The 24,143-nt window shown below is 36.4% G+C and overlaps 1 long non-coding RNA gene, 1 other non-coding gene and 6 pseudogenes across 8 annotated transcripts; 6 read left to right on the top strand and 2 right to left on the bottom strand.

Moving 5' to 3' along the window:
* Positions 1–1,028: 1,028 nt before the first annotated feature.
* Positions 1,029–2,184, top strand: AT5G33431 (annotated as a pseudogene; the record flags this gene model as incomplete). The annotated part of the gene is made up of 1 exon: positions 1,029–2,184.
* Positions 2,185–5,357: 3,173 nt separating this feature from the next.
* AT5G33433 lies at positions 5,358–5,734 on the top strand (annotated as a pseudogene; the record flags this gene model as incomplete). Its single annotated transcript has 1 exon — positions 5,358–5,734.
* A 101-nt stretch (positions 5,735–5,835) lies between these two features.
* Positions 5,836–6,150, top strand: AT5G33439. Its single transcript, NR_144278.1, has one exon. It is a non-coding gene; the product is annotated as an other RNA (non-coding RNA).
* Positions 6,151–6,466: 316 nt separating this feature from the next.
* Positions 6,467–7,969, top strand: AT5G33441 (annotated as a pseudogene). Its single transcript has one exon.
* A 1,801-nt stretch (positions 7,970–9,770) lies between these two features.
* Positions 9,771–10,939, top strand: AT5G33436 (annotated as a pseudogene). The gene has a single exon.
* A 2,192-nt stretch (positions 10,940–13,131) lies between these two features.
* On the bottom strand, positions 13,132–13,382 carry AT5G05105. Its single transcript, NR_142811.1, has one exon. It is a non-coding gene; the product is annotated as an other RNA (long non-coding RNA).
* Positions 13,383–15,413: 2,031 nt separating this feature from the next.
* Positions 15,414–16,149, top strand: AT5G33432 (annotated as a pseudogene; the record flags this gene model as incomplete). The annotated part of the gene is made up of 1 exon: positions 15,414–16,149.
* A 1,312-nt stretch (positions 16,150–17,461) lies between these two features.
* AT5G33428 lies at positions 17,462–24,077 on the bottom strand (annotated as a pseudogene; the record flags this gene model as incomplete). Its single annotated transcript has 1 exon — positions 17,462–24,077.
* Between the last annotated feature and the right edge of the window lie 66 nt (positions 24,078–24,143).

Raw genomic sequence — 24,143 nt, 5'->3', positions numbered from 1 at the left:
AGGATAGTGGAGACCGAAGCACCTTGTCCTATAGGAGTTGTTGCGTTAGAATAGCACCATTCCCTTGAGAGGGATGGTTGCGGTGTCAAGACACTACTCGCTAGTATTCAGGAGACATTTAGAGAGAAATCTATGTTCATGTGCGTTGAAAACGAACCGCATGTTTCATAGTATTGATTGGAAGATCGTAGTATGTGGAGCTTGGAGAGTATCCAAGTTAACTCCATAAGCATGCTACGGTCAAGTGGGATGTATCTAACCTTGCCTTGTGATTTCGTACTTTCGTGGGGTGTGTTTGACGAGATGCAAGTGACCTCAAGGGGTTCGAAGGACCCGGAGAGACTGGGTTAGCTACCCAAGGGCCGGTGTCGCTTACACGACGGTGTAGCCAAGGTGATGTTCTGGTTATATGCCTTTGGGGTTATAACTCGGGTGTTGACGATGTGTTGGGGAAGGCAGTGCATCCGGGCTCTAATTAAAACTTTAAGAAACGTTATCTTCTTGTTGTGTTGTGTGTTGCTTGCTACCTTCTCTGTGTACTCTGATTATTTATGTTTTGCATGTGGGGATTATGGGTGGGGATTAGACTAACGTTTCCTTGGGGAACCCAAGCTCATTCAGTAATGCTAGATTACTCATGACTCTACTTGTTTTGCAGGTAACCTTAGAGGGGATTAGAGGGAGAGGTGAACACTAGGGAACCCGGAGTAGTTTTTCAGTGTCCTTTTGTAAAACTTAAAGTATGTATTTTCGTGTCGTGTACTTTTGGGCCTCATGCCTTGGCCATAAAAACGATGTTTATGTTGTGTTTTTTCCTTGTATTTTAGTAACTCTATGATAATGAAATCGGTATTTATTTTAAAGTATAAGGGTTTCAAACTGATAGGACTTTGTCCGAGTCGACACAATTAAAGAAAGAGGAGCTTTCAGATCTTTGGGTGAAAATAGGAGATGACGCCCAATTCTCGTCCTCAAGGGCCAAGAGCAACGCAATCTGAAACTCGTGCATCCGTTACTTCCAAAAGGTAATGGCTAATGTTCTCTATGCAAGGGAGAAGACCGGACCAATCAACAACGGGGAGTTAGAGCTGATGGACATTGCACTGAAGGATCTTCTAGTCTACACCAAGAACAAAGTGCCTATGAAGGGTGAGACAAATGATGCCTCACCATCAATGCGTTTATTGAATCATCTTTGTGGTTTCAGGAAATGGGCACTAGCGAATAAACACAAGAGAACAATTTCTATAGGAGGGGTGATTACAACTATACTAATGGCTTGTGGAGTGCCACTTCAGTCAACTCCCTTTGCCCCAAGATTGATCGATATTCCTCACCTAAAAAGGGCTTTGTTCATTGAGCATCATCGTCATGAAGGGATGCACATTCTCAAATTTCAGCACGGAACATAAATGGATGTCAGACTTCTCTTGTCCAGCCAAGAGCTCACAACCATCACAGTGAGAGGTAACATCGATTTCAACCCGCCTAATGAGGCACTTTTCTTCATGGATGGTGCACCCCGACAAGAGAAGCTCCGGACAATGAAGAAAGGGCTGAGAATGAAGAAAGGGCTGAGAATGAAGAATTGGAGGAGATGGATTGGGAGAATTACAATGCGAGTAGGTTCCATTTTGAAGAGCACAAACTACCACCAAGAGTGAGTAAGAGTCTGAGTGAAGCGCATAAGAATATTGGTTCGATGAGTGCTTGGAATAAGTTTCAATACAAGATGTTGGAAAAATGTGGCAAGGCCATCGCCACAATTCAGGCTGTACTGAGTTGTTCATCCTCAGGCGCCACCATGGTGCGAGAAAACCGCCTTGAAGAAGTGGTTTCAAGAAGGCATAGAGTTTCACCATCAAGGCAATCTGCCTATGAGAACGAGAGGTAAGTCGCCCCCAAGCTCATGCAAGACATTCATCTCATGAGCACTGCGAGCTGAAAAGAAGAAGAAAAACAAGAGTGGTTCGGCCAAGGAGCAAGGACCTTCTTATGACCAGCAGGAGATCACTCAACCAAGATGCTCGACGTGATATCGAGCAGAGTGTCGAGCACGATCTGTGGGCTCAGAACGAGCAGATAGTCGAGCAAGATCAATGGGCTCAAGACGGGCAATACTCGGCAATGAATTGGGATGCTTACCACGACATCAACGAGCAGGAAAACACCTATGACAACTGAGGTAACACCACCTCAACCATTGTATATACCATAGCATTTCTATTTTTCTTGTGTGTTGTTTGTTTTGGTCTTGAATTTTTTCTCTGATTTTTATTACACAAGGGACTGTGTAATTTAAGTTTGGGGGAGGGTTCAAGACATGTTTAACATTGTGTTCTCTTTTCTTATTTCAAATTTTGCATCATGTAAGGCATAGAAAAAACCATAAAAAATTCAAAAAATTTCAGAAAATGATTTAACAAAAACAGAGTGTCATGTAGATTGCATTTCATTTTAGGATTCTATATAGAGTGTTTGCATTTAGGATTGCTCATTTGCATAGGGGAAAATGATGATTTCAAAACGTTAAGCATGTTTTGATTTAATGAAGTAAGTTCAATGCCCAGGTTGTTAGTTCTCTGTTGCATAACCGATTGTTTCTCTGACATAACCGATTGTTTCTCTGAAGTAAGACTTCACCCTGCTTTGAATTTACAACTTGACTATACTGCTTTGATTCAAAACTCGCTTATCTGATGTCATTCCCTATCTATTAGAACCTGAACTGAATTTGCAATTATCATGTATATGCATTGTTTGTGAACTCATGGCTACCATATACATACTTGGAATATCTTATTCACTTCACCACCCTCTGTTAATCCAAGTAGCTGACTCTCATTTTTAGAGCAGTTTTCCATACCCTTAGCCTAGCCTTATTTAAAGCCAAAGATCATTTGTGTGTGATTGTGAGGTCTTTTTCGATTGAGCTTGGTATAACGTGTTAGGTATGAGCCGACAAGAGCAGTCTTTCATGTAGACCTAGCCCACGCTTTTTTGGTTAGCTATGACTAGGTGGAGACATGTATTTGGGATTGAAATTGTTTATGGAACGAATGGGAAGGAGAATGAGAATGAAAAGAAAAGAAAAAAAGAGAGAGTTTAGAGTTCAAAGAGAGTTTAGAATTCAAAGAGAGTAAGAGTTTAGAGTTCTTAAGGGGGATACAAAAAAAAGTGTTAGTCTAGTAAAGGGTTTGGAATTCAAAGAGAGTTAGGCATTGTGATTTAAAGAAAAGGGTAAAACGCCCTCTATACTAAGAATAGAAGAAAAGCCTTAAGTTTGTCAAAGTATAAAACCAAACCCACTAGACTCTTGAATGGTTTTAAAGAAGAACCCCTTAGAACTTGAACCAAAAAGAGAAAGAATGAGAAAAAGGGTAGAGTTAGGACATCTACGGGACTGGGATCATCTTCTGAGCTATCATACTATATATCATTGGGTAGATGGGAGTCTGTTCTTGTATGTGTCCATTTACTTTTACCTTTAGTATTCTGTTGAAGCTCAATCTTTTCTCTAAGAGTCCCCTGTTACTCGACCAAATCATTAGAAGGACCATTTTTGTCTCTTAGCCTAAGCCCGAAACCAAGTGAGTTCATAACCATTGCATTGCTTGATCCACTGATCGTGCTTAATGAATGTTAAAGGGAATTAGTTGATGTGAATGCTTGAATAGATTAAGGCAGGTTGTTAGGTTGCATTGTGACGAGTATGGCTAAATTTTTTAAGTAAGGGTCTATCATCTTGCAACCTAGAATTAGCTACCTGGACATTGAGCTTACCCGTTCTATATGCATGCTTCGGTTTTTGAATCCCACCTTCAAACCTTTCCTTCAACTTAAGATTTTTTTGTTTGCTTAAGGGCAAGCAAGAGATTAGTTTGGGGGAGTTGATAACATTGTATTTTACTCATTTTAGACATGTATTTATCATCATTTAGCTTAGTGATCACTCATTGTTTCATATCATTTTGCATCACATTTCGCTTATTTTGCACACTTAAGCATTTAGGATCATCTTGCATACATATTGCATGTTTTGGTGTTTTCAGGTGCAGAAGGGCTTAAAAGGATTCTACTCGACCAGTTCACTCGATCCAGGCAGCTACAGAGGAGGCATCAATTCACTCGACCAGTTTACTCGATCCAGGCAGCCACAGAAGAAGTAGCTGATCGCTCTACTCGCCCCTCTTACTCGATCCTCTATTTGCCCCTCTTACTCGATCAAGGGCAACCAACTCAACAAGACTTGTTGATCTATCAAAGCGTCTTCAGATCCTCCTCATTCTCCACTCAACCAGACATCTAAGCATACGTATAGGAGAGGAAGAAGCATCTACTCGACCAATTGATCACTTGGAGCATAGACACAAAGGCGCAAACTTTGCAGAAACCTCTTTACTCGATCCCCAAGATCGAGCACTCGCCCACACCGCCTCAAGTCTCTTGTCTTATAGTGAATCTAGGGTTTTCAACATTTTTGTATAAATAGATCACTTTGGGATTTTTCCAAAGGATCTAGCTTTTATCCCTTAGTTTTTCTTTGTGTTCTTAAATCTTCAAAACTTAATTACTCTTATTCTATTTCGTTTTTCCATTTAGTTCTTTGAGAAAAGTTGTTTAGCTTGTTTAGATTTACATTTTGGTATGATTTCAGTAATTTATGGGTTTGTGTTCTTAGTTATGTTGCTTCAGTAGTGATAAGGGTTCTTGAGGATGGATTAGATTAGGGTAATCTCTAGGTTAATCAGGTGGTTAAGATTAGGTTAGATCACTTCTGGATTCGTTGGCCCCTATGCGGTTTTCGCTGGCTAATGTGGAAATTCGACCATAGACGTCCAGCGTCCAAAAAAGATGTTCAAATGGATGTCTGATCTACGAATCTAGAGATTTGTAGACTTGACCAAGAGATTGAATATGGTAGATTGTTGCTTAAACCCTGTTGTGCTATGTTTCATCAATGAGAGTTGAGATCAGGAAGTGGTAGAGTTATAGGGGTCTCTGTCACGAGAGTGGATTGACCCAGTTTTTGAATCTATCGTCTGGGGTATCTGCCTTTCACATGTTAGCCACCTGATGAACCCTAAAGTTGCCCTTATCAATGAATCCATCCTTAGGACTTCTATTCTTCTTAGATTTATTTGTTCCCGCCCCCTGATTGCACTTTTATTTACCTGTTATTTGTATCCACTGTTGATTGCATTTTAGTTCTTAAATTTGTTGCTTGTTGGTTCTACTCGACCCAATGATCGAGTAGGGCTTATAAAGTTCTCATTTTCGTTGTTTGAATCCTGACCTAGAATTGTTACTAGAAACCAACCATCTTTATAATCTGGCTTGACTTAGTTGCTTCTGTACACATCTTGATTGCTAGCAATAACAGTGGACTGGATTGACAACCCCTATACCTGCATCGACATGTTAGTGTTTAAGGGGAATTGAACTGAACCTCACTTCAACATATAAGTAGGCGTAAAAATCTACTTATCAAGCTGCACTACGAGTCCCTAGTCCTAGGCAAGATTTTAAGATCAAACCTCAAATCATTGGCCTTGTGAAGCAAAACAAATTCCCTGGTTTGAACACGGAGCACCCTATGGATCATATCGACCTCTTCGAAGAAATCTGTAGTACTACACAATCCCGTGGAATACCTAAAGACTATTTGAAGTGTAAGCTTTGCCCTTTCTCTTTAGCCGACAAGGCCACTAGATGGTTAAAGTCTCTACGTCCGGTGTAATGACCCTCACCTTGAGTAGGTTGGGCGGAGGCCATTGCCAAAATGGGTAAAAAGGCATCACTCATGGACGGGCAAGATTCGGGACAAGAATTCTTATGTTAGGTCGTTGCATTTTCTTAAGGACAAGAAAACTAACCAAGGACCTTGCCCGTGGTACGCCCGTGAACGTCCGTGGTACGCCCGTGAATGTCTGTGGTTCGCCCGTGAACGTCCGTGGTATGCCCGTGGTACGTCCATGGTATGTCCGTGGTACATCCGCGGTATGCCTGTCGTACGTCCGCGGTATGCATGTGGTACGTCTGCGGTATGCATGTGGTACGTCTGCGGTATGCCCGTGGTACGTCTGTGGTATGCCCGTAAATGACCGTGAACAAAGTGTGAGCGTCCTGCGGCGACGTGAGCTAGGGTGAGGTGGACGTGTGCTTGACTGATGACTAGCGTGTGTAGCGAAGGTGCGGCCAGATATCGGCTACGTCATCGACCAGCTTGAGGCGGCAAGCAGGTGGGTAAGCTGCTCCAACATTCTTTGGCTGAGAAACGGCCATGTCGGGCCGCCATAATCATGTGGCTGCCGATCGGCCATAGAGCTGCTTGCGGTACGTGTATAGGTGGGCAGTGACTCATGGCCGGCTATCGCTACCAGAGCACTCCTTGGATGGCTTTCGCCACAAGAGCACTCCCTGGATGGCTTTCGCCACCAAAGCACTCCCTGGACGGCTGTCGACCAACGGACTGCGCTTGGTGTCCCTGGCCGTGACTCGGCGCCATGTGTAGCCGAGAGGGGCACAATTCGTGGCATTATTGGTATAGTTAAAACGTTCCGATAACAGTAAAGGTAAAACAATAGAGACGCCAGACCAACTGAGTAATTCTAGATTACTCATGATGCTACCTTTTTGTTTATTAGAAACCTTAGCAGGGAAATCTGTAAACGGCGAGATGATCATTAGGCCAACCAGCTTAGATTTTACAGCTCTTGCAAATGATGTTAATGTTTATTATTTATGATTTCCTCGAAAATGAATAAGGATCCGACCTGTATACGAGTTTCGGTAATGCTTTACTCGTATCTATATAGTGTAAAGACTCGAAACTTTTAATAAAATGAATGTTTAATCCGACGGTAAGATATGGTGGAAACAGAGGAAGACGACGAGTTATGAATTCAGTACTAAATCTCTCCATGAATTTGTCATGAGCAACGTCACCGTTGAATTCATTTTCACTTTTAAAATTTCAATTTCATCACAGATTCTGATAATTTTCTTCGTCCAGGCTTGTTCGGGTGTTTGAAGAAGCTGCGACCACCGGAAAATTGATAGATATTCAAGACATATTGGAGAGATTTGCGTTTGATAATATTTGCAAAATAGCCTTTAACGTTAATTCATATTGGTGACGACAGAGCTGCCGGTGTAAACTTCATGCGTGCTTTCGAAACGGTGGCGACGATCATATCACAATGGTTTCAGTCTGTGGTTTCGTATTTATGGAAGATTAAAAAGAAACTTAACATTGGATCAGAGAGAGTTTTGAGAGAATTAATCGTGACCGTTCACAAGGAAGATTTGCTTTCTCGGTTTATTAGCAAGGAGGAGATGAATTCTCTGGAGATACTTCGTGATATTGTCATAAAGTTTTATTCTCGAGGGACGTGACACGACTTCCTCTGCTTTGAGCTGGTTCTTTTGGTTACTCTCTATGCATCCAGAGGTGGAAGATAAAATTCTAAAAGAGCTAAAATTGATTCGGGCACGAACAAGGAAGCAAATTAGGGAAGTTTACGGGATTGAAGATCTTAAACTGATGAATTATCTTCATGCAGCGATAACTGAATCTTTAAGATTGTATCCACATGTGCCAGTTGATACAATGAGTTGTGTTGAGGACAATGTGTTGCTTGATGGGACATTTATAGGGAAATCTTGGAGGATAAGCTATAATGCGTATGCGATGGGGAGGATGGAGAGTATTTGGGGGAAAGATTGCGAAAGGTTTGATCCTGAGAGGTGGATTGATGAAACAAATGGTTGTTTAGAGGTGAGAATCCTTTTAAGTTTCCTGCGTTTAGGGAATGGGATGGCTTCTATTCAGATGAAATCGATAGACGCTGATGTGTTAGAGAGGTTTGTGGTTGAAGCTCCAGGGAAGAAGGAGCATCCTGATATTTTATTGTCGATTACACTTAGAATGAAGGGAGGTTTCTTTGTGAGGGTACAAGAGAGATCGTGAGTTACTTGTTATAGAAGCAACATTTGTTTGCTCTGATCATATGTCAAAGTGTCCATATTTTACTGCATAAAAACACGTTTTAGTAGCTTATCGAACTACAATCTCGGCGTGACTTAGTAGAAGTGTGACCACAATGGTTGTACTGAACTCGTTCAACGCTCGATCAAATTTACATTTTAAGTTTTATTTTCATTTGTGGCACAACCTAACCGTAACAAGTCCTAAGTTCGTTGATTCATAGAATACCCGAACAAAGAACAAAACTTGTAGCTCGTTGATTCACAGAATAGCCGAGAAACAAAAGAGATAGATGCTTTAAAAGATTTGAATAATTCAATTAAATAGATGTCGTCTATTCACGTAGGAGAGAGGTTTAAATAGTTGATTACAAAAGATCAAACCCTAAAGCATAGTAAAAAGCAAATCAAAAACCGAAAGCCCATGTAAAGATTTTTTGGAAATTTTCCCTTTATATATATACATAATATATATATATATATACATTTCTAACGATTTATCTCAAAAACGTTTCTATCTTTAGGATTGGATCTTAAAACAAGGGTAAATTATGGACAGTAGCCTTTGACCAAGTTTTTATTTCAGCATATGACAAAGTGGGTCGGGCCTTCCAACAATTAACCATCAGTCAAAATATGACGGAAATGCCCCTGACCCATCTAACTGTGTACAGTACGTACGGATGTGTTATTTATGATCGGACGGAGGTACAGTTTACAGTTAGCTAATTAAAAATTATTATTAATATTTTTTATTCTCATTAGTTTTTACAGTTTTTTTTTCTATGTTATAAATATCTTTTATTTTTGTACTTTTACTTAAACTTCATTTTATCTATCATTTAAGACCCACTTGCATATTTTCATTTTTATTGTAAATAATAATTTATTTATTAATTTTTACATTAAAGATAATTCAAGATTAATAATATCGCGTACACATTTGTACGTACAGGGTTGTAATTTGTGTCTTTATATGTGCATATACATCGAAATAATTTGTATATTTACGTTTAAAATAATTTTTAAATATAAAAACAAAATATTCAATTCATGTATTTATTACACGTGAAAATATCAAACGAACCTATTCGTAAATAAGAACTAGACCCAGATCTAACAAATTATTCGTATGATATTACAATTCTATATCTAAATAACCTGAAACATAGTTGAAAAACTAAAACTTTATTCAAAGTAAACTGAAAATCGAATGGGTACAATTCTATATAATTATATACTTCACCTAAATTATATTTATACTTTTATATTCTAATTACCCAAATTACAATTATAAAATCAAAGTTAACGTACACTAGTACATTTATCAAATAATATGTACATACACTACTAACTATGTACCCAGTGAATTATGTAAAGGTGATTATTTTACATACATCAATACATATAGACATGGTAGATGTACAATGAATGGTAATGGTGTGCAATTTAGTATTGAAAGATCAGTTTTACCTAAATCAGAGTACGATTCATTAAAATATGATATATGCATAATCTATATTAAAATATACATGCATACATACAACTTACATAATAACTTAATTTGGATGTCAGAATATAAAATTGAAATATTTTCGTTAGACAGTAGTTAGATATTTTTTAACACTCATTTTACTGTTGTGCCATGTATGTTCCAATAAATATTTTTGTGTACGTACATAATATTATATTTATGTGATTTAGACATTTTTAGGATGTAACTTTTTTGAGTGGTCGTACACGTGTATTTGTATATAAATATTATTATATATGAAGACTAGTTGAAGACCTTTTCCCTAAAGAAGACGCTCGCCTAATATTCCAAATCCGACTAACTAACTATCCATCTCCGGATTTACTTGGTTGGAACTATGTTGATGATGGAGTCTACACAGTGAAATCAGGATATTGGTTGACTACACACTTATCAGATCACAACAATGGATTTGAACCACCTCCAGGCACAATAGAACAGAAGGTAGCGATATGGAAATTGAAGACAACCCCAAAACTCAAACACTTCTTATGGAGAGCTCTTACAAAGACATTCGCGACAAGCTCCATTCTCACTTACTGAAGAATCACAAATGACCCTCAATGTAAAAGATGTTGTGCAGCTGACGAAACTAGACAACACCTATTTTTTGGATGCCTGTATGCTCAAGCAGTATGGAGAGCTACCAAAGTTAGCAGAACAGAGTACTTCAATCCAATCCTCTCTATTGAGGATAAACTCAAATTGGTTATTCAAAGTCACACAGATAAAAGAAATGAGCCCTTAAGAAGACAATTACCATTGTGGACACTATGGAGAATATGGAAGAGCCGAAATCTTCTAGTCTACCAACGACAAAGCAACACTTGGGAAACAGATGCACAAAAAGCAACATCAGACGCTTTTGACTGGATACCGAATCAGAGGAGTTTCAACGACACGTCGAAGATAACGCATTTGGGATTGATCAAAGACGGATGGCGAAAACCAAAGAAGGGATACAAAAAGTGTAATTATGACTCAAGCTACAAACAAAATGGTGAAGATGTGAATGCAGGTTGGATTCTACGTGATGAGGAAGGTTACTATATTGAAGCAGCACAAAGCAAAGCTCAGACATGCAACACGGTTTTGGAAGCAGAATTACAGGCACTACTCATGGCGATGCAACACATGTGGATTCGAGGTCATCGACATTTAATCTTTGAAGGCGACAATAGCAAAATACCGAAGCTAATCACTGGTGAAACTAGGAACTTCACACTTCATAATCTGATTCAAGAAATAAGAGTTTGGCAACAAAGGTTCACAAATGTGAAGATTCAATAGACTCCAAGACAAGGCAACAAAGCAGGAGATTGTTTAGCAAAAAACAGAAGATATAATGATGTTGCTTTTTCAAATCATTTTCATGTTCCTAGAGTTCTTGTACACATCCTCCATGAGAATCACACTTCATCATCTTAATATGAAAGTTGCTGTTAAAAAAAAAAAAGAATAGATTTATGGGAAAAAAACCCAAAAAATATCTCATCTAATCGAAATAACCAAAGGTTTCTAATGTACAAACTTAATAAATATTGTGTATGCCGTCTTTACAATAACTATTTTAAATAATATTCTATTTATTATTATCGAAGACAATTCACGATTAGCAATATCATATATACCTATGTGCGTAACAGTAATAATATATATGTACATGATAGTACTGTGTATGTACACGGTAGTAATGTGTGTATAGATATGTACGTAAATATCTAAATAATTTGTATATTTACGTTTCAAATATTTTTTGACCAAAAAAACAAAACATTCAAATCATGTATGAACAACAGATGAAAAAAATACATGAAACCGACATATATATATATATATTTAAATGTTAAATTTGTTGTTGTTGGTGGTTAGATATTTATTAGAATTCGTACCATATACGTTCCACTAAATAATTTGTGTACGTACATTCTAAATTAAATATATATACACGAAGAAATCCGATGAAATGTATAACTGTAATTTTTCAGTCACTTTCAACCTGAGTATCCTTTTCTGCACGTGAGTATCACTAATGAATATGTACTTGATTGAAAAGCATCGATCATTTGGAAAATAATTAAGTCATTCAATCATTTGTGAGTCTTAACCAGAAGGTAAGACATGATTTTTGGAATAATGTAAGTACACTACTAACTATGTACCCAGTAAAGTATGGAAAGGTGAATATTCTACGTACATGAATACAAATAGTTATGGTAAATGTGAAATGAATGGTAAAATTGTGCAATTTAGTATTGGAAAATTGGTTTTACCTGAACCAGAATATAATTCGTTGAAATATCATGTTTGCATAATTTATATTGAGATATATAGTCATACAAATAACTGACATAATAACTTAATTTTGATGTCAACAAATTAGATTAATGTTGTACCATATACGCTCCAAAGAGACTTATGTGATTTAGGCATTTTTAGGATGTAATTGTTTGGAGAGGTCGTACGTACACGTGTACGTGTATCTCAATATTATCGTGTACGCCTATGAGTTTAGTTTAAAATCTTATTTATTCTCAACAAATTATATAGTATAACATAACGCTTACTATAAAATTTCAAAATAACAATTAAATAGAAATTACAACATCAAAGAAAAAAAAATATATATATATCGTACTAAAAACATAACATTTGGCTAATTACCGTATGCACCATCGTAGATACCAAACATTACAAAGATTCGTAAAAGAACCATAATTCTCTTCAACAGAACCACATATAATTTTAATGTAACATCATACCTAGTACTTGATCCTCTTGTGTCGACAGGTTCTCATCTAAACAACTCCAATGAGAACATTTTTTTTATTCATAGTAGAAATCTAAGTGTAAACATTTTTGTGTCATTTTGTCCATTCCGATAAGCAAAGTGTGAATATTATATACATGATGTGGGACCTTGTTGATGAAACTAACATTGGGTTAGAGATGGAAACAAAAAAAAGTTATATTCACTACAAAAAATATCTACATTATTAGCATGAGAAAAGAGCTATTAAATGTTATCAATAGCGTATTCATAAACGCTATGTTATGCCCCTGTTATGGTAGACCCCCCCCCCTCCCATATACGATACTGTTTTTTCCGTATGTTATTAAAAGTCGTTCTATTATAGCACTAATCAATTATTTTAAGATACTTTCTTGTAGCATATATTTAGTGCCGCTTTATATTGTTTCATAACATTTTTATTCGATGTTTTGTTATATTGTGTCGTAACACTTTTATTTTGCTATTTTGTTATTTTGATTTATATAATTTTTATTTTTATATTTTACAGAATTTATTAAATTAAATTTATCAATAAATATTTATTCCATAATTCATCAACATAAACAATAACAATATTACATTACCCAAAACAAGTATTACATAATATTATACCAATTCTTATACTAACTTGCATTACTAATAACAGAAAATATAGATTTCTAGTGATTTCAAAGCCTGTGGTAGAAAATAGTAGCTTTCCTAGATACATCCAAATAGTTGGCTCATAAACTAAGGTTTACGAACTCAAGTACGCAGTTGCTCCGAGAGTAGTTCCTTACAAAGCTCTTCATACCCATAGCCTTTTGCAAATTCTTAATTTTCATCTTCCTGCAGCCATGAATAAGGTAATGAGCAGTCACATTATCTATAAGAGATCTCAATATCCAACAAATCAAACATAAGAAATCATTGAATAGAGACACGTAACCTTAGATTGAGGTTTTATGTGAATGCAGAGACAACTATAAGTGCACTCCTTATAACAAAGACATTTATCAAAAGACACTAAGAAACAAAAGTTTGAAGTTTTCACCTTTTCAGCAACTAAGAAAGCAGAGTAAAATCCAACACCAAACCCAACAAAAGTTTGAAGTCTTCACGATTTCTTACAACAATCCATCTCTATATATAAAAAAATTGATTTAACTTATAAGATCCATGAGAAATACCTCTTTGTGACAGTATAAGCTATGAACAAATAAATCCAACAGTCGCCTAACGTGCAAATGAGATTTAAAACAATCAAAACCTAAAATTTTATATCCAATTCACCAATAAAATACATAAACCAAATAATAAAAAGGTTTAGCACAAGGATATGAAACATCTAAACCAATACCAAAACTCTAAACTTTATGACCTCAAAACTCAAATGATACAATGTAATTGGAAATCTAGAATTATACTTTGGATTGCTACTAGTACTATTACACTTAAATATCGACAAGAATATGACACATCTAAACTCCATGACCTCAGAAATCTGTTCATTGAAGCCTCACAAAAATACATGAATCACAAACCAACCTTTAGAGTAAAAGCTTTGTGGTTGAGGAGAGATAACTTTAAAGAGGTTGACGTAGAGGAACATCCAATGAATCATTCTTCACAGAAGAGCTACAAGCTACCAAATAAAGTTTAAAACTCCTTACTTTTTTTCAACAAAATTAGAAATCCAATCATGAATTGTAATAAAAGTCAGATACATATAGACTTGTTTAATGAAACTGCTAAAGTCAAACACTTTTCTCTAAACTATCAACAAATCAATACCCATTTAGATATGTTCAATCAAACTGCTAAAGTCACAACCTTTCATAAATTAAGGAAAAGAGATAAGAAATCCAACAAAAACTTAAGCAGAAAATTACTTATTTCTAGATTGGGGAAAAACACCTTTTGATTAGTTGCAAAAGTAAGATCTAGTTGGAAACATCTTCACTTACGGTAAGAAATAAAACCCCATCAAAGATAAACCAGAACTCTACTCTACTCTTTTACAGGTTAGTGACAAGAATCGTAAGCACCTGCAAGGTTCAAGAGCATCACCACAAAACCAAAATCAATAGAAAACAATTAAAAAAACAAGCAGCCAATAATGAGGCAATTCGTCGAACACCTTGAGGGCATGAAAAGGTTCATCAGAACATAAAGCATTTCAATCAAAACCTAATAAAATCTAACCCAAAAGCTTTTAAGAAGAAGAAGAATTTGGGGATAAGAGCGAAAGCGACAAAGAGTGATAGAAATTGATAAAATCCAATAGATCTAGGGGTGTATAATCATATGAAAAGAGTGAAGAGGTAAAGGATAGCTAGGGAGAAGGGAGGAATGAAGGAAGAATCGAGGAAGAGGACGACGAGATAAAGGAAGAGAGCCAAGAGGATGGAGAAAATAGAAATTAGGGTTTTATTTTTATTTTGAGCATTTTCTTATTTTTGGCTAAGTATTGGCGATATAGGCAAATATTTGGTTTATATTGGCAGTGATAAGAGATTACTTGTTCATGATACTAAGGTACATATATGTAAGGATTTAAAAGTTTTCTAACAAGAATGATATGCTGAGTTTATTTAAGATGGTTAAGATAAATTGTTTGCTGAGTCGTTTATTTAAGATGGTTAAGCTGGAACTAGTATGAGTTTTGACCAAAGAAAAAGAAAATTCTTTAGCAATGTCTTTGTTATGCAATGTCTTTGAAATACACTGTTGTCTGATTTGTGTTGGTTTCTTATGATAAAAGAAGAAGTTTGTGTTGATATTTACATTTTTTCTTGTTTTTTACAGTCTCTTACTTGCTGCTTCCTCTAAGGCTATCTCTTGACAAGATTAACAACAATGACGTAAGTTATTTTTTTCTGATGTTATAGAAATTTATGATTGAATATTTGGATGTTTTTGCATGAATTTAGAACTGGTCAGATGAAGAGTGTCGCTATTTTCTTCAACTTTGTACTGCCGAGAAAAAAAAGGGGAATAGAATAAAGACATGATTGAATTTAACTGGGAAAGACTCCATCATGAGGCAGTTTGAAGAGAAATTTGGGAAAAGATATTTATGGGATAAACAATTTAAGAACAAGTATGATGTGTGTAGAAGAACATACACAAAGGTTAAAAATTTGCTCCATAACAGAAGTGGAATAACATATGATGCTGAGGGAAGAATAGATATGAGTAATGATTGGTGGAATGAACGCATTAAGGTAACTTCTCTCTATACACTTGATTTGTCGTTGAATGTATTACTGCTTTGTTCTATGCATGATTAAACTAGGAAATCATCTGTATTTTTTTCCTTAGACATACTTGGCAGATTGGTTTTGTATCCTTAAAAACAAATCAGTTGAACTATTTTGCTAAATGTCTATTTGTTTCCTTATTTCTGAAATCAAAATTGTCTGATTTTGCATTTTTTGTTTAATTTTGTGATGTTTTAGAAATGGTCTGCATCTATAAAGAATAGAAACAAGCTTGTACCAAACATGGATGTGTTTAATTTTGTGATGTTTTAAGACTACGATTAGTGATTGAAAGGACATTTGGAGTGTGGAAAATTTTAGACCGTAAGCATCCTAAGTATGGGATAACTAAGTGGGTGAAGATTGTGACAGCGACGATGGCACTGCACAACTTCATACATGATTCACATCAAGAAGATTATGATTTTGTGCGTTGGCAAGGGACAGAAGAATATCATACTCATGGTGATGAAGAAGAAAATGACGATGATGATGATCGTGGTGAGCACATTCTATATGAGCCTACCGGTGATAGAGCCATGGAAGGCTTGCGTGATACTATCACGAGTGAGCTTAATAGAGGATATCGATTACCTTATTAGAATATTTTATTGTGTGATTTTTTTTCCTTCTAAAATACCTATGTTTTAATGATATTATGGTTATAGATTTTCTTAATTTAGTTTTCTATCATTTTAAATTTACAGAATTTAACATTTTTCATCAAAACATTATATAAAACACATTAAAATTTTGAAATAGTAAAATTGCGGCAACTGTCGCTGGCGACCAACAAATGAACAACATAGCGACACTTTTTAGCGACTGTGTCTTGCGACCAATAAACGAACAACATAGCGACACTTTCAACGACTGTTTAACAAACAAACAGAAAACATGGTCGCTGCCCATGTCGCTGGTCGCTGTCGCCGGAAAGAGCGACAAGGAAACAAACTGGGCCATAATCAGGTCTTAGAAGAGTCATGCGAGCAGAAATTTGCTCAGAATATATTTAGAATATATATAGCATATATTCAACCTCCCATGTAAGGGTTGACCCAACAAAAAATTAAGTGGGTGCAAAATGTTACAAGGAGGAATTGGCCACTCCAAACCATTTTGCTACTTTAAACATTTTGTATAGTGTAAAATGTTTACTTATTTATATTTTCTTGGCACTCCAAAAGAGTTTGAAGACGAAATCTTTGACTTGTATCACTTTAGAAAGAGCAAAACAGGCGTAAGCATCTCCGATGATATCACACAGCCCTTCATCTCTCCCATGCCATTGATAAATCCATACGTTCTGGGATCTCTTCACTGCAATCACTACAACAAATGTAGACATAGATAGCATACGATTAACGCCATTAAAAGTTATTGATAGCGAACTATCAAACGCTGTGTTTGCGGCAGCTTTAGTAGTTCAGATGCTATTGTAGCGTTGATTTTCACATGCTATGATATTTTACCATCTTTAATAGCATTTATTTCGACGCTAATAAGTTTAATGATAGCATTGTTTTTACATGCTATAAGTTTTATGATAGCATTGTTTTTACATGCTATAAGTTTTATGATAGAATTGTTATTACATGCTATTGTTTGGTCTTTCTTACGATATCTTTTTGTATTACTGCTATTACATTGTTTTATTATTATAGGTTTGGTTACGTGTTGCATATTATTTTGTTGCAGCATTTTTAGATGCTATAGATATCAAGAATGCTATGCAATATGTCCTTTTCAGTTTCCATACTACCCTCAAACCTGATACCACAATTTGTCTTAAACCAACCTTACATTACCAAATCTAACAACACATTACAGAATTCAAATTCATCATTCAAGTCTCAATAGAAATAAAAACAGTAATAGAGTAAACCTGATTAGTTTAACACATTATCACTTTATCCTTTGGCCATGCAACTAAAGATTTAAATGCATCTCCAAGACACTCTATCTCAGAAGACGGCTTCCAAAAAGCTGCAGAATTGACATTCACTATATCAACCCAAACCTTAACTGCATTCTCACCCAACGGAACACAATGAACAGTTTGCTCTAGGTTGTCTGACACCCAACGTCCTTCAGCAACCACCATGTTTTTTTCGCTAATATCCATTAAGTTGCACTTTTGATTTTCTTTGGGAGCATCACTTGGAGTCTAACGCTACAATGGTTGCAATATAAGACAAGCTAAGTTATAATAAACAAGAAAAAATCTTAACTGTAGTGGACACTTAAAAGTGTAAATATTGAGCTACTTACCAGAGATCTTCGAAGTGGAGACAGAGTAAGTTGTGGTGGATTTTTCTTTACAGGCGCTGGTGGACATGATTCTGTTTCTTTTTGCTTATGAGAGTTAGAAACTAGAGATGGAGAAGTTGTACCTTTTGATGCAGTTTTTTGGACTTGGTGCTTTTGAAGACATAGTATCTTCAAATTCACACTTATCGGCAGGCCATGATATGAATGACTTCAAAGATTCCACAAGGTATCTAATTTTGCTGTAGGCCTCCATAAGAAGACATTTTCAACATGTACCACATCGAGAAAGATTTTCACTTGATTTGGTCCTAAAGGAATACCATTAACCAACTCTGTTGTATCTTTAGATTGCCAACGACCTTCACCAACCACTCCATCAATTTTACCAGTCCAATCCAGCTGTTTGCATTTGTTCAAAGAAGATATTCTTGGACTCTAACAAATGCATAAACAAATAATCTCAGAAACTATTAACACAGTAAACTAATAAGTATGGTTGTGAATAAGAAAATGTCACCCTTGGAAAAATGTCTTCACTTTGGTGAGATTGAAGACATTTATTGATATGCCATGCAATGACTAGACCAACAGCTTCATCAACTGTAGAAATATCAGTTGTAGGTCTCCAAAAGAAAGGCTTTTGAGACAATTGCTTTATCAACTAAAACTCTAACAGCTTGAGGGCCCAAGGGGATGTCATCAAAAAAGTCATCCAAATCAGAACTAAGAAGAACTCCTTCAGCCACTTTTTCATCAGTAAGATGACAATCAACCAACACACAACGGCCATGTGCTTCTGTGTTAACACTCTACAGTAAATATATTTCAATATTGTGAGAATTTACTATAATCACATCAACTAAATAAGCATTTATAAATTACTTACTTTTCCTCTTGCCGAAGCTGAGTTTCACCAACTTCAGTATCTGGCTTCTGTTACATTTAAAACCAAGTCAAACAAACATATAGATTAGTACTTTATAATTTAAATCTACTACCATTGACAAACCTGCAGATCAATTCTCTTAATTTCATCTTCCAATGCATGAACTTGGTGAACCAACTTATGATGTTGCTTTTCCATGTCATCAATAAACTGTTGCTTCACTTGAAGACAAGCTAACTTGGTCTTACTCATGCTTCTTCCCATTGCCCTAAGACGGTCTGGATTTTCAGGTCCTAATAGTTGTGAAAGGCTGTCTTCTAGTGGGTTTGTTGGAGATGATGAACCAGGATTGTTAACCAACTCAGCTGTCTTCTTCTATGTACATTACAAATCAAACATATTTACATGGTTAAGGAGAATATAGACCAGATAATGAAGAACAACATTAAATACTTACGAATTTCTCGGCTGCGATCGTGTTGACTGGAGTACCATCTTTTTTTGTACGTGATTCGACTGAGACGTCTAGCCTAGTCACTTTAGATGGTTCTTCACTCTTTTGTTTCTGTTAAAAAAACATCACATTGTTCAAACAAGGTGATAATTAATGTAGATTAATATTATGAAAGTTCAAGTAATAGATGTTACCAACTCTTCTTCCACTCTGGACATTCCTTTGCGGCTACAAGTGTGTGGTATCTATGATCGCCTTCTCACTTTGTAAGGTTCACTTATAGCTTCAAATTCTTTGCTAGTTTTGTGGTTCACAAACTTACGCCATTCTGGAGGCGTAACATTAGGTGGTCTAAGGCACATCCTTTCTTGCATAGTAGATTTGGATCTTATCTTCGTTACTAGTCTTGATTTGGAGGACCTCTAGTTGCATCCCATCAGCCCCATTATATAATTCTTCTTGAACTCTTCATCAACCTCAAACCTTGCCTGTATAAAATTACACACGATTGACTGAGATCACATAAACAAACAGGCATTTGACTTAATTAAGCTGAGTAATGTAAAGAAATTTGACCTGGATAGATTTCCACAGAACTGTTCTCAATTCATTACTAGTTTTCCTCGAGTCATCAATTATGTAAGGAACATTAGCTCGCACTAGTATACTTATATATGAGGATAACTTCACTGATCCAGGACCAATAGGTTGTCCCTTGGCATTCCATTCAACAGGTTCACTGACATTTGGCTCTTTAGCTATATTCTTCATCTTAGTTGGACCTCTATGTTTTTTACGCTTAGGTTGCTCTGGATTCTCATGATCCTGTGCCATTTCAACAAAACCAAGAGGCTTTTCATCTTGAACATCGTCATTTAGCCTTCCTTCCTCAGTCTCTCTTTCTTCCTCATTCATCGCTGCTTCAGTCACTCTTTCTTCCTCATTCATCGCTGCATCAGTCACTCTTTCTTCCTCAGCAGCTGCTGTTTGATCAGGGTACAGCGTACCCGGAAATCCCGGCTCTTCATCCTCAGCAGCTGGAGATTTCTTCTTGTTTTTCTTGGACTTCTTACTCTACTTTTTATTGCCCATTTTAATTCACCGGAAACAAGTAACAACAAACATTACTAACAGTTACAAAAGACAAACACAAAGATATACCTATGAACAAAATACATAATAAAACAGACAATCATCTACCAAACATAAGCACATCCACACATAGAGAAACAAAAATCATAACACACATATATGCATTCACAATCAGCTCTAGCATTTTGAGCTGATTCTTCTTCCTCTAACTCAGCATCCATTTGAATTATTGATGGCAATGGTCCTATATTTGTGTTTTCATCTTCTTCCACTTCCTCATTATATCTTATGGAAGGACCTCTTAACACTACACACCAACCAGATTCATCATTCTCCTTCGAGTAAAACACTTGCTTAGCTTGAGATGCCAATATGAACAGATCTTTCATAAAAAAAACTTGACTCTGATTCAAGTTAACTAACGTGAACCCATCTTCTACTTTAACCCCGTTACCTCTAACTGCCAATTGACACCGAAATATAAGAATAGAAAAGACATTATAATCCAAGAGTATAATGTCTATTACTCTCCCATAGTATGTAACTAAATCTGCCACTTGTGAAGTTTCCTTTGCACTCGCTCTACACATTTCAGTTGCCTCATAGAAGACTCCACTATTCTGAGTTTGCTTAGAAATTGAAGTCGTGTGAAACCGCTGTCCATTGACTATATAACCTGTATATGACCTTGCACTACTCCAGAGACCATAGGCCAGCCATTTAAGTCTCTCATCATGCTGATCTGAATTAATATTTATCTACATGATAAAGTCTTAAGTAAGAAAGTACAGTATTCTAGTTAAACTCATGAACAATACATAGATTTTGTAAAGAGTAATTAATACTTGCCTCATTTTTAATCCAAGCTGCAAAATCCTGAGTATGAGTACGCCATAAAACCGTCGCATTACGTCTACATTTGGTGTTTGTTTCTTGTAGATACTGTATGTGCATACTTTTTGAAAAGAAGAAAAAAAGAAGTAGTTACAAACTGGAAAATAAAGCATAATGCAAACGACATGTTTGGTCAAAGTTTGAAAACTTACTCGATATATGTCTCCATGACAGCCGTATTATGAAGAACAGCAAGATGGGTTATGTTCTTTTCCATATCAGAAAGAGAAAATTCAGTTGCTGCTGATATTGGCCGGCGCTCTAGGATAGAGTTGCTCTCATACTCAGTATTCCTATCTAGTTTCTCTTCTACATTGGTGGTCTTTTCAAGAAAATAACTACAGAACCCGACACATTCCTTTGCTAAATATGACTTAGCAATGCAACCCTCTGGTCTTGCCGGATTTCTAACAAAGTCTTTCAAAACTTTCATGTACCCGCATATAGTAAACATGCACCAAGGTAGAATCAGATTGTTTTCAACTAAACATATAGTAAAGTATAATGTAAATGCATTACTACCTTTCAAAAGGGTACATCCAACGAAACTGAACTGGGCCACATAGTCTAGCTTCCGTTCCGAGATGTATGACCAAGTGAACCATTATATCAAAGAAGCTGGGTGGAAAATATCTTTCAAACATACATATAGTTTCAACAATTTCAGCTTCCATTACTGAAATTTGTTCCATATCAATGACTCTTTGACACAAGTGGCTGAAGAATGTACACAAACGTATGATTGCTAGTCTATGACCTTTTGGTAATAAACCTCTAATTGCAACTGGGAGGAGTTGTTGCATCAACACATGGTAATCATGTGATTGGAGACCTTGTACCTTAGAGTCTTCTAATGATAAAGCCCTTGAAATGTTAGAACAATATCCAGCAGGTCCCTTAAAGTTAATAAGTCTTTTGTAGAAGACTTTCTTCTCTGTCTTCGACAAAGACCAAGGAGCTGCTAGAAGATAAGTTCTCTTACCTCTAGTAACATGATGCAAATCTTTCCTAATTCCAAGATGTTCCAAATTTTTACGAGTACTAAGACCATCCTTTGATTTTCCGCAATGTAAAAGTGTCGAGATAATATTGGCAGCCACGTTTCTCTCTATGTGCATGACATCCAAATTTTGCCCTACTGGCAGTACCTACATTAGAAAACAAAAGTCATATGAAGTTTATATTATAAATGCTGAAAAATCTGAAATGTATTACATACTTATATATTTTACCTCCCAATAAGGCTATTAGAAGAATATTGATCTTTTCTTCCATCTAGACAACTCCTTTTCATCTACTGCCCCTTCTTCCTCTTCCTCTTCCTTAGAATCGCTAGACAGCGCATCACTTTTATTCTCATCTTCAGCACAAGCTGTGATTTTTCTCTTCTTCGCAGACTCTAAAATTCCCAAAAGTATTTTTATAATTTCTCAGTAAATGAGAAATATCATGACCACTCAAAATCCTTGACTTTCTCCTATGTTCTGTATGTCCTCAAACCAAGCCTTCTTAACCTGATACCTATGTGATGGTGGAAGACCCTTTCTATGGCGCATGTAAACATGCTTTCTATCAAACTTAAGCCACATACTATCTGTGTGTTTACCACATACAGGACATCCCATTTTCCCCTTCCCTTTGCATCCACCAAGATTTCCATAGGCTTGGAAATAACTAATAGTCCAAAGAAGCATTGCTTAAGAGTAAACACAGATTTACTCAAGGCATCATAAGCTGACTCTCCTTGGTTCCACAAATGGTTTAGGTCATCTATTAAAGGTTCTAGGTAGATGTCAATACTGTTACCAGGCTGATGTGGACCAAGAATTAGCAAGGTGAGCCTAATATTCTCCTTCTTCATACATAGATCTGGAGGTAGATTGTAGTTTACTAATTGAACCGGCCAACAACTATAATGACTGTTTTTCATGTCAAGGGGATTAAACCCATCTGTGGATAGTCCTAGCCGGATATTCCTTTTCTCAGCCGCGAATGAAGGATACTTGTGACTCATCTGATCCCAAGTCACAGAGTCTACTGGATGTCTGAGTTTACAATCTTTGCTCTTGTTAGTAGCATGCTACCTTAAGTTTTTGGCCATTTTCTCAGACTTAAACATCCGTTTCAGCCTTGGGATTATTGGAAAGTACCGGAATTTTTTTTGTGGTATACCTGTCTTGACCACACCGGTTTCAAAATTAATCATCCATCTTGAAGCCTTGCAATTTGGACAATAGTCAAGATCCTTCAACTCCTTCCTGAATAGGCAGCAATAGTTGATACACGCATGAATCTTTTCATAACCCAAATCAAAAGACTTAAAAAACTTATTTACATCATACAATGATGTATGTAACACGTTGCCATCTGGTGACATCTCAAACAGTGTCCCAAGCAGATCGTTGAAGCTCTTATCAGACCAGCCATTATGTGTTTTGAGTCGAAATAATGAGACAATAGATGATAACTTGCTATGCTTTGCACAGTTTGGATACAAAGGGGGTTCAACATCTGCTAACTTTTTCATGAAAGCATCTTCTCTACTGTCCTCTACCTCTTCAGTCTCACAAACGTCATCTCCATTATCAAACACATCGTCTTCATACTCAGCATCTCTATATAACCCAACAATCTCTTCATTAGACTAAGTTACTTTCCTTGCAGCTTCTAAAACTTAGTTGCATTCTCCATGATGGTACTAGTCATTACGCAGTTTGTAAATCTCATCCATACCTCGTGTTTACAAGATGAGCAACTACCTTGCTGCATGAATGACGAGCTAAATTGCGACAGTCTATACAAGGAAAAATTATCAATTGATTGTCTCCTTGATTTGCAGAGACGTTCTGAACAAATTTCCATGCACCTATTCTATAAGCAGGATCAAGGCTGCAAAGATGCACCCATGCTTTGTCCAACATTTTATGATCATACCTTCATTAAAAGGTAATATCAACAATGCATATTAACTAATCATCAAATCACTA

The sequence above is a fragment of the Arabidopsis thaliana genome, chromosome 5 (genome assembly GCF_000001735.4).
Source record: "Arabidopsis thaliana chromosome 5, partial sequence".
Lineage (NCBI taxonomy): Eukaryota > Viridiplantae > Streptophyta > Magnoliopsida > Brassicales > Brassicaceae > Arabidopsis > Arabidopsis thaliana.
The sequence above is the reverse complement of the archived record's forward strand: the minus strand, read 5'-3'. Positions and strand labels throughout refer to the sequence as shown.